Source organism: Homarus americanus, unplaced genomic scaffold, assembly GCF_018991925.1.
Source record: "Homarus americanus isolate GMGI-L3 unplaced genomic scaffold, GMGI_Hamer_2.0 scaffold972, whole genome shotgun sequence".
Classification (NCBI taxonomy): Eukaryota; Metazoa; Arthropoda; class Malacostraca; order Decapoda; family Nephropidae; genus Homarus; species Homarus americanus.
The window spans coordinates 5,599-17,884 of record NW_024721138.1 but is presented as its reverse complement, the minus strand read 5'-3'; the positions used below and the strand labels follow the sequence as shown (position 1 = coordinate 17,884).

The 12,286-nt window shown below is 31.6% G+C and overlaps 3 pseudogenes; 1 reads left to right on the top strand and 2 right to left on the bottom strand.

Moving 5' to 3' along the window:
* Positions 1-1,390: 1,390 nt before the first annotated feature.
* On the top strand, positions 1,391-2,446 carry LOC121861606 (annotated as a pseudogene).
* Positions 2,447-8,597: 6,151 nt separating this feature from the next.
* Positions 8,598-9,409, bottom strand: LOC121861607 (annotated as a pseudogene).
* Positions 9,410-10,353: 944 nt separating this feature from the next.
* On the bottom strand, positions 10,354-11,626 carry LOC121861608 (annotated as a pseudogene).
* Between the last annotated feature and the right edge of the window lie 660 nt (positions 11,627-12,286).

Genomic DNA, 12,286 nt, shown 5'->3' with positions numbered 1-12,286 from the left:
TTTATAGTTTAGCATCTCACTTACGTTGAGGTTTATCGTGCAAATCGATTATATTTTGAGTATTATAAATCTTTGCTATTGTTATTTAGTGTTAGAATATAAATGAGAAAAATATTTTTATATAAAAGAAGTAAGTAGAAATCTAAAATTTTGAATCGAAAACTGAGATAAAGGCTAGAGTTAAAAGTATTGTAAAAGAATAGTGAAATAAATGAAAATTTAATAATAAGAAAGCAAAAGTAAATTTTTGTACCTTGTGTATCAGGGAAAATTAAAATTTTAAAAGTAGTTTTTTGATCCCGAAAAAGGAAGAGCTAAATTGATAAAAAGGTTATTGTGGCATAAATATCTTTAATATTAATTTAGTGATGAAATGTTAAACGATTCCTTTGATATCTGGTTTTTAGAGAAATGAATTTAATTCAGTTTTAATATTTAAGGAAAGTTAAATGTAAGAATAGGAGGGTTGAGCTTCTTATTCAAAATATAAAAAAGTATAGAAGAAATTTATTTAATAGTTGAATTAGGCTTAGAAGTAGCCATATGAGTAAAGTGTTTTAACTAATTTTTGAGTTAAAGTTATTTATATTCTTCTTGTAGTTGTATCTAAAAATGTTGATAATCTTTGTATTTATAGATAAAATGATTTTATTAGTAGAAAATTTTGTAAATAGTAAAATATTAAAAAATTAATAAATTTTAAATATTGATTGGTGTGGGTTAAGGAACTCGGCAAATAAGGCTTCTGCCTGTTTATCAAAAACATGTCTATATGATGGTTTATAAAGTCTAACCTGCCCACTGGGATCAAACTAAAGGGCCGCGGTATTTTAACCGTGCGAAGGTAGCATAGTCATTAGTCTCTTAATTGGAGGCTTGTATGAATGGTTGGACAAGAAGCAAACTGTCTCAAACACAAAAATTGAATTTGACTTTTAAGTGAAAAGGCTTAAATATTTTAAAGGGACGATAAGACCCTATAAAGCTAAATAATTTAGTATATAATTAGATGAGTTGAAAGTTTAATATTATTTATATACTAAATTATTTCGTTGGGGCGACGATGATATAATTTGTAACTGTTTAAATTTAAAATACAGAGATATTTGTGTGTAATGATCCTTGTTGTTGATTAAAAATTTAAGTTACTTTAGGGATAACAGCGTTATTTATTTTGAGAGTTCATATCGACAAAAAAGTTTGCGACCTCGATGTTGAATTAAAAATTCGCCATGGCGTAGGAGTTGTGGAGGTAGGTCTGTTCGACCTTTAAATTTTTACATGATTTGAGTTCAAACCGGCGTGAGCCAGGTTGGTTTCTATCTTTTAAGAAAACAAAAATTACTTTAGTACGAAAGGATTTAGTAATTAAAATAATTTTTAAGTGTAGATTAACTATATTACTTTGGCAGATGTGATGCGTTAGACTTAGGATCGAATTAGATAGAGTTTTCTATAAGTAATAAACATTTATTCAAAAATGTTTGAATAAAACAGTTTGTGATGGCTTTAGTTATATTTGTGAGTTATTTAATTTTAATTATTTGTGTTCTTGTGGGTGTTGCATTTGTTACTTTGTTAGAACGTAAAATTTTAGGGTATATTCAAATTCGTAAAGGACCAAATAAAGTTGGTTTTATTGGACTGCTACAACCCTTTGCGGATGCTGTGAAGTTATTTACTAAAGAGCAAACGGTACCTGTAAAATCTAATTTTCTTCCATATTATGCTTCACCTGTTTTTAGTTTGTTTACTGCATTAATTGTATGGTTAGTAATTCCTTATGAAATTGGAATAATAAACTTGAATATAGGAGTACTTTTTTTCTTGTGTTGTTTAAGATTAGGTGTTTATTCAACTATAAGAGCTGGTTGAGCTTCTAATTGTAAATATTCTTTGTTAGGTAGGCTCCGGGCTGTTGCTCAAACTATTTCTTATGAAGTTAGTCTTGCTTTAATTTTGCTTTCTTTTATTTTTTTAGTTGGAGGTTTTAGTTTAGAACTTTTTAATTTATATCAAGAAAGTGTGTGATTTTTATGGGTCACATTGCCGTTAGCTTTAATTTGGTTTGCTTCTTGTTTAGCTGAGACAAACCGAACTCCTTTCGATTTTGCGGAAGGCGAATCAGAATTAGTGTCTGGGTTTAACACTGAGTATAGAAGAGGTGGTTTTGCTTTAATTTTCATAGCTGAGTATGCTAGAATTTTGTTTATAAGAGCGCTGTTCGCATTATTATTTTTAGGTGGAGGGCCTTCTAGTCCCTTTTTTTATGCAAAGTTGGTAGGAGTAAGATTTGCGTTTATTTGAGTTCGAGGAACTCTCCCTCGTCTTCGTTACGATAAGTTAATAGGGTTAGCTTGAAAAAGATTTTTACCAGTTTCTCTTAATTATTTAATTTTTTTCATGGAGATAAAAATACTATGTTATTGTTCTATAATTTAGTTTATAACTAATTTAGTATATTGAAAATGTTACGATAGTTAAGACGTTTTAGTGTCCTTATTGATGTTTTCAAAACATCTGTTTTAAATAAACTAAACTATCAATCAAGCAGTTTATCTCACAATAAAAGTGAAAGAGGATTGACAATGTAGTAAAGGAAATATACTACTGTTAGAATTTGCCCTGTAATAACAAAAGGATCTTCAACAGGTCGAGCTCCAATTCAGGTTAGAAGAATAACAATTGCAATTAAAGATCAAAATAAAATTTGATTTAAAGGATAAAAAATTAATCTTCGAAATTTAGAAGTATGGGTAAAAGGTAAAATTATTAAAATTGCGATTGATATAGCCAGGGCGATTACTCCTCCTAATTTGTTTGGAATTGACCGCAAGATAGCGTATGCAAATAAAAAGTATCATTCAGGTTGAATGTGTGCTGGTGTAACTAGTGGATTAGCTGGGACAAAGTTGTCAGGATCTCCAAGAAGGTAGGGATTTAGAAGAGTTAATAAAATTAATGCGGTCAGTATAACTATAAACCCAACAACATCTTTAAAAGTGAAATAAGGATGAAATGGAACTTTATCAATATGTCTTGCAATTCCAAGTGGGTTGTTAGCTCCAGTTTGATGAATAAATAAGATATGGATAATAAAATGGTAATAAAAAATGAATTGTAAAAAATCGAGTTAGCGTTGCATTATCAACTGCAAATCCACCTCAAATTCATTGTACAAGTTCAGTCCCAATATAAGGGATAGCAGAAAAAAGGTTAGTAATAACTGTTGCACCTCAAAGATATTTGACCTCAAGGTAAAACATAACCTAGAAAAGCTGTTGCTATAACTATGAATAAAATAACAACACCCACTATTCAAGCATGAAAAAATAAGTAGGATCCATAATACATACCACGTCCAATATGTAAGTAAAGGCAAATAAAGAAAAAAGAAGCCCCATTAGCATGGAGTGTACGAAGAAGTCACCCGTAATTTACATCTCGACAAATATGGGCAACACTAGAAAAAGCTAAATCAATATGAGCAGTATAGTGTATAGCAAGAAAAAGACCAGTAACAATTTGGACAACTAAGCACAAGCCTAGTAAAGATCAAAAATTTCAGAATGTTGAAATATTTCTTGGAATAGGTATATCTACTAAAGCTCCGTTAGCAATTTTAAAAAGGGGATGGCTTTTGCGAATAGGTGTCGTCATTAATAGGATAGTCGAAGTGGTCTTGAATAAAGATTAAAATTTTTTACAATAACGATAAGAGCCAATAGGAGATAAAGAACTATAAATAAAGTAAAAGATATTGTTGGTGGTCTATAAATAGTTCTTACTAGAGTAGAGGTGGTATCAAGTGAAAACATATCTGAAGAAATCGCTGATCTAATAATAGAAATATCAGGAGTAATATAAAGAGGGTCTTTTAGTATTATAAAAACTGTCAAAAATAAAGAAAATCTTGAAATAACTATTAAAGCTGTAGCTGAGAATTTGAATGGCTCGTTAGAAGCAAGTGAGGCAACATAAATAAATAACACTAATAAAGCCCCCAAAAAAATAAGAAAAAGAATGTATGAAAATCAAAAAGAATTGTTGTTCAACCCTGCAGCAAGCGAAATCATAACAGTTTGTATCAATAATGTGAGACCTATAGATAGAGGATGAATAAGACGTGTGAAAAGTAATGAAGTTACAAAAATAAGAGGAAGAATGAAAAATAAGATTTCAGAGAGTAGTTTAATAAAATATTAGTTTTGGGAATTAAAGATAAAAGTTTACTTTTTTCTCTGAAGTTTTAAGAAAATAAATTTCATTTTTGGTTTACAAGACCAAAGTTTTGGTTTAAACTATTAAAACTAATGTCAATTCTTAGATTAATATTTATTTTTGTTCCTCTTGTCGTTGTTTTCTGTGGGTTATGAAATTTTGTTTCTAACCGAAAACATTTACTAAGAGTCCTTCTAAGTTTAGAATTTATTATATTAGGCATTTTTTGAGTCATAGTAATTTGTTTAGCTAAAGTAGGAATCGAAGCTTATTTTACTTTATTTTTTTTAACTATAGCAGCTTGTGAGGGTGCTTTGGGTCTTTCTTTATTGATTTCTATTGTGCGGACTCATGGTAATGATTGCTTCAGAAGTTTTAGAACACTACAATGTTAAAGTTCATTTTTATAAATATCTTATTGATTGCGTTTGTTAAAGAGTGGTGGTTTATTCAAATTTCTTTATTTTTAATGTGTTTTATTTTTAGGTGTTTTATAGGACATGACTTTTCTGTTTCGGGGTTGGGATTAAGATTAGGTTCTGATCATTTAGGTTTTATTCTAATTATATTAAGAATATGGATTATGGCTCTAGTTATTTGTGCAAGTCAAAGAATTAAAAAAACAAATAACTCTCCTAGGGGGTTTTTAGTTGTAAATTTACTATTGCTGTTAGCATTGCTTTTAACGTTTTCAGCAACAGATTATCTTTTGTTTTATATTAGATTTGAAAGATCTTTAATTCCCACTTTAATTTTAATTTTAGGCTGGGGTTACCAACCTGAGCGAATTCAGGCTGGAGTTTATATGTTATTTTATACATTGTTTGCTTCTTTGCCTTTGCTTGTTTCTCTATTAAGATTTTATAGATTGGGTGGCAGTCTAACGATAGGTTTAGTCCCATGTGCTGAAAGATCTAATTTTATTACTTTTATGTGGTATTTTTGTACAATTTTTGCTTTTGTAGTAAAACTTCCTATATATCTAGTTCATTTATGACTTCCTAAGGCTCATGTTGAAGCTCCTGTAGCTGGATCTATAATTTTGGCTGGTGTTTTATTAAAATTAGGTGGTTATGGTTTGATTCGAGTTCTCTTTTTATTTCCTGAAGTAAATAAAATATTTTCTTGATTTTGAGTTAGTGTTAGAATTTTAGGTGGGGTAATTGTAAGATTTATATGTTTACGTCAAGTAGACATTAAGTCATTGATTGCTTACTCTTCAGTAGCCCATATAGGCTTGGTATTGAGAGGACTAGTGGTTTTTGGTTGATGGGGTCAAACTGGAGCTGTAGTAATTATGGTAGGACATGGATTATGTTCGTCTGGACTTTTTTGTCTTGCTAACATAGTTTACGAGCGTTTAGGAAGTCGAAGATTATTGGTGAATAAAGGTTTATTGAATTTTATACCTAGTTTGGGATTGTGGTGATTTTTATTAAGAATTGGTAATATAGCAGCTCCTCCTACAATTAATTTATTAGGAGAAATTAGACTAATTTTAAGTGTAGTAAGGTGAAGAAAACTTAGCATGTTTGGGATTGGTTTACTGTCTTTTTTTAGAGCTGCATACACTTTATACATATATTCGATAAGACAGCATGGGTTGTTTTTTAATTCATTGTTTTCTTGTTGTTCGGGAAAAGTTTCTGAATACTTAGTTTTAATATTACATTGATTGCCTTTAAATGTTCTTATTGTAAAAACGGCTATAATTTTACCAAGATTTTAGTTTAAATAGTTTAATAAAAACGTTGGTTTGTGGTGCCGAAATTATAAGTTATTTATTTTAAACCGTGATTTGATATATTACTATACATTTAACTAGGTTGGTATTTTTATGTAGAAGAGCTTTTAGTTGCATTTTGTTGTCTCTTATAAGTTTATATTATAACAGTGTGACAATAATTGAATGGGAAATTATAACTTTAAATTCTTCTTCAGTCGTAATGACTTTAATTTTTGATTGAATTTCTTTCATATTTTTAGGATTTGTACTTTTTATCTCTTCAATAGTGTTATTTTACAGAGGTGATTATATAGAAGGAGACAAAAGATTTAATCGCTTCATATACTTAGTTCTTGCTTTTGTATTATCTATAGGTGCTTTAATTGTAAGGCCAAATATAATTAGAATGTTGTTAGGTTGGGACGGGCTAGGTTTAGTATCATACGCATTAGTTATTTTTTACCAAAATGAAAAATCTGCAAATGCAGGAATACTAACAGTTTTGTCTAACCGGGTCGGTGACGTTGCTATTCTTCTTAGAATTTCTTTAATATTTATAGCAGGGGGTTGAAATTTTATTTTGTACAGAAGATACATAAGGGATTCTAATTTGTTATTAATAAAATGTTTAGTTGTCATAGCAGCTATAACAAAAAGGGCATAAATCCCCTTTTCTGCTTGGCTCCCAGCTGCCATGGCAGCTCCTACTCCAGTGTCTGCACTAGTTCATTCTTCTACTCTAGTTACGGCAGGTGTTTACTTATTAATTCGTTTTAGTCCAGCTTTAATAGGATCAGAAGCTCAATCTGTTTTATTAATTATTTCTTGTCTGACAATATTTATAGCAGGATTAGGGGCTAATTTCGAGTATGATTTAAAAAAGATTATTGCTTTATCAACATTAAGCCAACTTGGTGTGATATTAAGGATTTTAGCTCTTGGTTTTGCTGATTTAGCTTTTTTCCATTTGTTAGCTCATGCTTTATTCAAGGCACTCTTATTTATATGTGCTGGAGTAGTTATTCACGCTGTAAAAGAATACCAAGATATCCGTTGTATAGGAAGATTAGTTTTTAGAATACCTTTAACTAGAACCTGTATAAATTTGGCTAATTTAGCTTTATGTGGAATACCATTTTTGGCAGGATTTTATTCTAAAGATTTAATTTTAGAAGTGGCTTTTATAAGAAATATTAATTTATTAGCTTTCATTTTATATGCTTTGGCCACAGGATTAACTGTTTGTTATAGATTTCGTTTAGTTTATTATAGTTTGACGGGCCTATTTAATTTAAGGAGGATGAGTCAAGTTAACGATAAAAGTGTTGTTATGACTAGATCAATGATAAGATTGAGGATTGGCGGTGTCACGGGCGGAGCCTTTTTGTCTTGAGTGATTTTCCCTGAATCATATATAATTTGTTTAACTTTCACGTTTAAAGTGTTGGCTTTAGCATTAAGAGTGTTAGGGGCTTTAATTGGTTACCTTTTAAATATTATAAGTGTAAACTATAGGTTACGTAGATTAAAAAGTTATAGCAAAGTTGTGTTTATAGGGTCTATGTGGTTTATACCTTTCTTATCTACATTTAATTTGAGTCACGTTAGGTTAAAAACTGCGGGCGCATGTATGAAGGTTGGTGATTATGGATGATCCGAACATTTTGGGGGTCAAGGTTTGTATTCTAATGTTATACATCAATCAGGGTACCTTCAAGTTTCTCAAAGTAGAAGTGTAAGGATTTATATAAAAAGGTTTTTATTCTGAGTAATTGTTGTATTTTTTATCATAATTTACTTATATAATTTAAGATTAGAATTTTGCTTTGAAGCAGCAACGGTGGCAAATTTGCCTGTAAGTAACAATTTCATAACCAAAATCTAATTTTTTTGTAACTAATCAAAATTTTTAGAAGTTAGTACTTCAGTTCTACAACGAAAATGTAGCGTGTTATTTACACTATAAAAAAGAAACATAAACGGAATTCAACCGCTTAAAATGAAGTTAGAAGCTTCTTTTTTTGGCATAAATATTTCCTTGAAAGGGATAAAAAATCCAGTTTCATCATTAACAGTGATGGGCCTCTATTTTGGCTTCTTTCAAAGATTAAAGACCTGTAACAGATCAAAGCTTAGGCCGAAACTAAGTGCAATACTTCGCTTTTTAATCTTAAAGCTAGTTTATAAAAAACACCTTATGAATGCAACTCATAAATCATAAATTGAATATAGCTCTAATAAGATCATTCTAAGGCACCTTGGTGTCATTCATAGTAAAGTCCAAAAAGCAAAATTAATAAAAATAAAACCCCAGTAAGGGCCCAAGAAAATATGTTTGTTAAATGAATAATTGAAGCAAGGGGAAGTAAAAGAGTGATTTCTACATCAAAAATCAAGAAAATAACTGCAATTAAAAAGAATCGTAAAGAAAAAGGAAGTCGTGCTGAGCCTTTAGGATCAAATCCGCACTCAAATGGGGAATTTTTTTCTCGATCTGTAATAAGTTTTTTTGACAAAATCGAGGCAAGGATTATAACTACATATCTAATTACAAAAGTTGTTGAAACTACAATAAATATAATGAAAATTAATTTTTCTAGAAATTCTAGACTTTTTGGTTGGAAGCCAAATATACTTGTTATATTAAAACATTAATTAACCTCCTCATCAATAGATAAAGATATATAAAAATAATCAAACAACATCTACAAAGTGTCAGTATCAAGCAGCTGCTTCAAAACCAAAATGATGGTCTGAAGAAAACTGACATTTATAAAGTCGGTAGAAGCAAACAGCTAAAAAGGAAGTCCCAATGATAACATGAAGCCCATGGAAACCAGTTGCTACAAAAAAAGTAGATCCATAGACAGAGTCTGCAATTGTAAAAGAAGCTTCTACATATTCGAAAGCTTGAAGAGCTGAAAAATATAATCCTAAAAAAATAGTTAAAGCAAGACTTTGAATTGCTTCTGAGTGATTTGACCTTGTAATAGCATGATGGGCTCATGTTACGGTAGCCCCTGATGACAAAAGAATAGTTGTATTTAAAAGCGGAATTTGGAAAGGATTAAAAGGTTGGATACCAACTGGTGGCCAACATATTCCAATTTCAATTGTTGGAGAAAGTCTTCTATGAAAAAATGCCCAAAAAAAAGAAAAAAAGAACAACACTTCTGATACAATAAAAAGAATTATCCCTCAACGAAGCCCTTTTATTACAACTTGGGTGTGGAGCCCCTGGTAGGTCCCCTCACGTGTTACATCTCGTCATCATTGAATTATTGTTAAAATAGTAGCTAAAAATCTTAGCAGGAGCAAGTCTATGTTAAATTGGTGGAATCATTTAACAAGCCCTGTGGTTAGTATTATGGCTCTCACTGACCCTGTTAAAGGTCAGGGTCTTATATCAACTAAGTGGTAAGCGTGGTGTCCGTGTGATGATGACATTAGTTAACTTCTCTGGCATATAAAGTCCTTAGGACAGCAAATACATACGATTGAATTATTGCAACAGCAGATTCTAGTATTAAAAGAAGAATTTGAGCTAATATTAAAAACGACACTAAAGTCAAAGACAAAGAAGGGCCTATATTGCCTAAAAGTGTCAACAAAAGATGTCCTGCAATTATGTTAGCTGCTAGTCGAACGGCTAAAGTTCCTGGTCGAATAATATTTCTTAAAGTTTCTACTAACACTATAAATGGTATCAGAAGCCCTGGTGTTCCTTGGGGAACTATATGAGCAAGCATGTGTTGGGTATGGTTAATTCAACCAAATACAATAAAAGTCAGTCATAAAGGTAAAGCAAGCGTAAGAGTTATCGCAAGGTGTCTTGATCTAGTAAATACATACGGGAGAAGCCCGAGAGTGTTATTGAATATAATAAATCTAAATAAAGAAATGAATAAAATAGTTGAACCTTTAGTGGCTTGCCCTAAAATTGCTTGAAATTCATTGTGAAGAAGTTGCATAATTTTGGATCAAACTAGTGCTCAACGTGAGGGAGCCGCTCAATAAAGGTAAGGAATAAAAAGTAACCCAACAAAAGTTGATAATCAATTGATTGATAATGAAAAGATTCTTGAAGAAGGTTCAAAAATAGAAAATAGTCTTGTTATCATTTTCAGGTTTTTTGGTGTTGAGCTTTTAGTTCAATTGAAGGGGACATTTTAAGTGGAGATTTTATAAAATAGTTTAGAATAAAAAACAAAAGAAACCCAATAAGAAATATAAAAAATAGATTTAATCATAAAAGAGGTGCTATGTGAGGCATCAAAAAGTATTCCAGTGGAATTACTTGAGCTTGACAAGCTCATATTATTAATTAACTAACTTTTTCCACCAGAAGTAGGCGCCTCTACTATGATAGGTTTAAAAGACCTATACTTGCTTTCAGTCATCGGGTGATAGATCGGATGAGGAGGAGATTCAATTTAAAAAAGCTGAGACTGACACACTTTCTACTACAATTGGTATAAATCTATGGTTTGCTCCACAAATTTCTGAGCATTGCCCAAAAAACAATCCTGGTCGGTTAACCATAAATCTAATTTGGTTAAGACGGCCGGGAATTGCATCTGCTTTTACTCCCAGAGCTGGGACAGTTCAAGAATGAATAACATCAGCAGCGGTGACTAACATTCGAACTTGTGTGTTTATAGGTAATACAGTTCGGTTGTCTACGTCTAAAAGTCGAAATCCAGATAAATCTAGTTCGTTAGATGGAGTTATATAGGAGTCAAACTCTACTTGCAGAAAGTCTGAGTATTCATACCTTCAATATCATTGGTGTCCAATTGTTTTAAGAGTGATCCTAGGGTTATTAACTTCATCTAGAAGATAAAGTAACCGAAGTGAAGGGAGAGCAATAAAAATAAGAATAATAGCAGGAAGAATTGTTCAAATTACTTCAATTGTTTGGTTTTCAAGGAGGAAACGATTAACAAAAGCATTAGGAAATATAGCGGCTATTATATAACCAACAAAAGTAGTAATTAAAATCAATACTACCATAGTATGATCATGGAAGAAAATAAGTTGCTCTATAAGGGGTGACGCACTGTCTTGGAATCCTAGGTGACCTCATGTTGCCATTACTAAAAGGAAATAATTTTCCCTAACAGGAGCTTAAATCCTGCACATCTATCTGTCATTTTAGTAGTTAGTGATTATAGGGATTTCTATATAACTGTGATCAGCTGGAGGATAAGCATGCTGTCATTCAATCGAAGTAGGTAAGAATAAAGAAAATATAACTGTTCGTTTAACTACCAAAGCTTCTCATACAATAATAATGAATCTAAGAACGGCTACAAGAGAAATTATTGATCCAATTGAAGATAGAACATTTCATGCGGTGAATGCGTCAGGATAGTCAGAGTATCGTCGTGGTATTCCATTTAATCCTAAGAAATGTTGTGGGAAGAAAGTGATATTTACTCCTGTAAATATAGTTAAAAAGTGAATTTTTAACCATTTAGGATTTATAGATAAGCCCGTAAATAGGGGAAATCAGTGGGCGATTCCTGCAAAGATGCCAAAAACTGCACCTATAGATAGAACGTAATGAAAGTGAGCAACAACATAATATGTGTCGTGAAGAATAATATCAATAGATGAGTTAGCAAGAACTACTCCTGTAAGACCACCAACTGTAAAGAGAAAAATAAAACCAAGAGCTCAGAGAAGAGTAATTGTTCGCAAAACAATTTTCTCTTTCTCTTGTTCCCGAGTTCACGACAAGATTTCTTCAGTGAAAATTTCAGTTAATTTTGGCATACAGCTATAATATAGTTATATCTGATAATATCTACAGTTACAGCAAATGTGAGAATAAATATACAACAAATTTACACTCATCTCCCCTTCCCCACTGATAAACAACATAGGTCTACCTTTCCTTCTCTCTCTTCGTCTCATGTCCTGTACTTGTATTCCACCTCCGTATTCTTTCATGCCTCCAGTCACTTTCAACCTTTCGTAGTCTACGCCATTTATGTTCATGCCTTCTAAGTTACCCGGTTATCTCTGTATTTCTTCCCGCCGGGTAACTCAATTTTATATCCTCCTCCAAATGAATCTCTTCCTTCTGTGCTTCACCATACCCACGTTATATCGTGACCATGCTTTAATCTCTCTCTCTCTCTCTCTCTCCCCCTCTCTCTCTCTCTCAGAAGATAATGCTGGAATATTATAAAACTGCGGCTAAGACTTAACTGACAACTTTATTGCACTACAGTATAATTCATCCCTCCATCACAATGACAGCGCCTTATCCTCCCACAATCATTTCACTACTACTGTTATCTTCCTCACTACTTTCATCTGAGATCAAGTTAA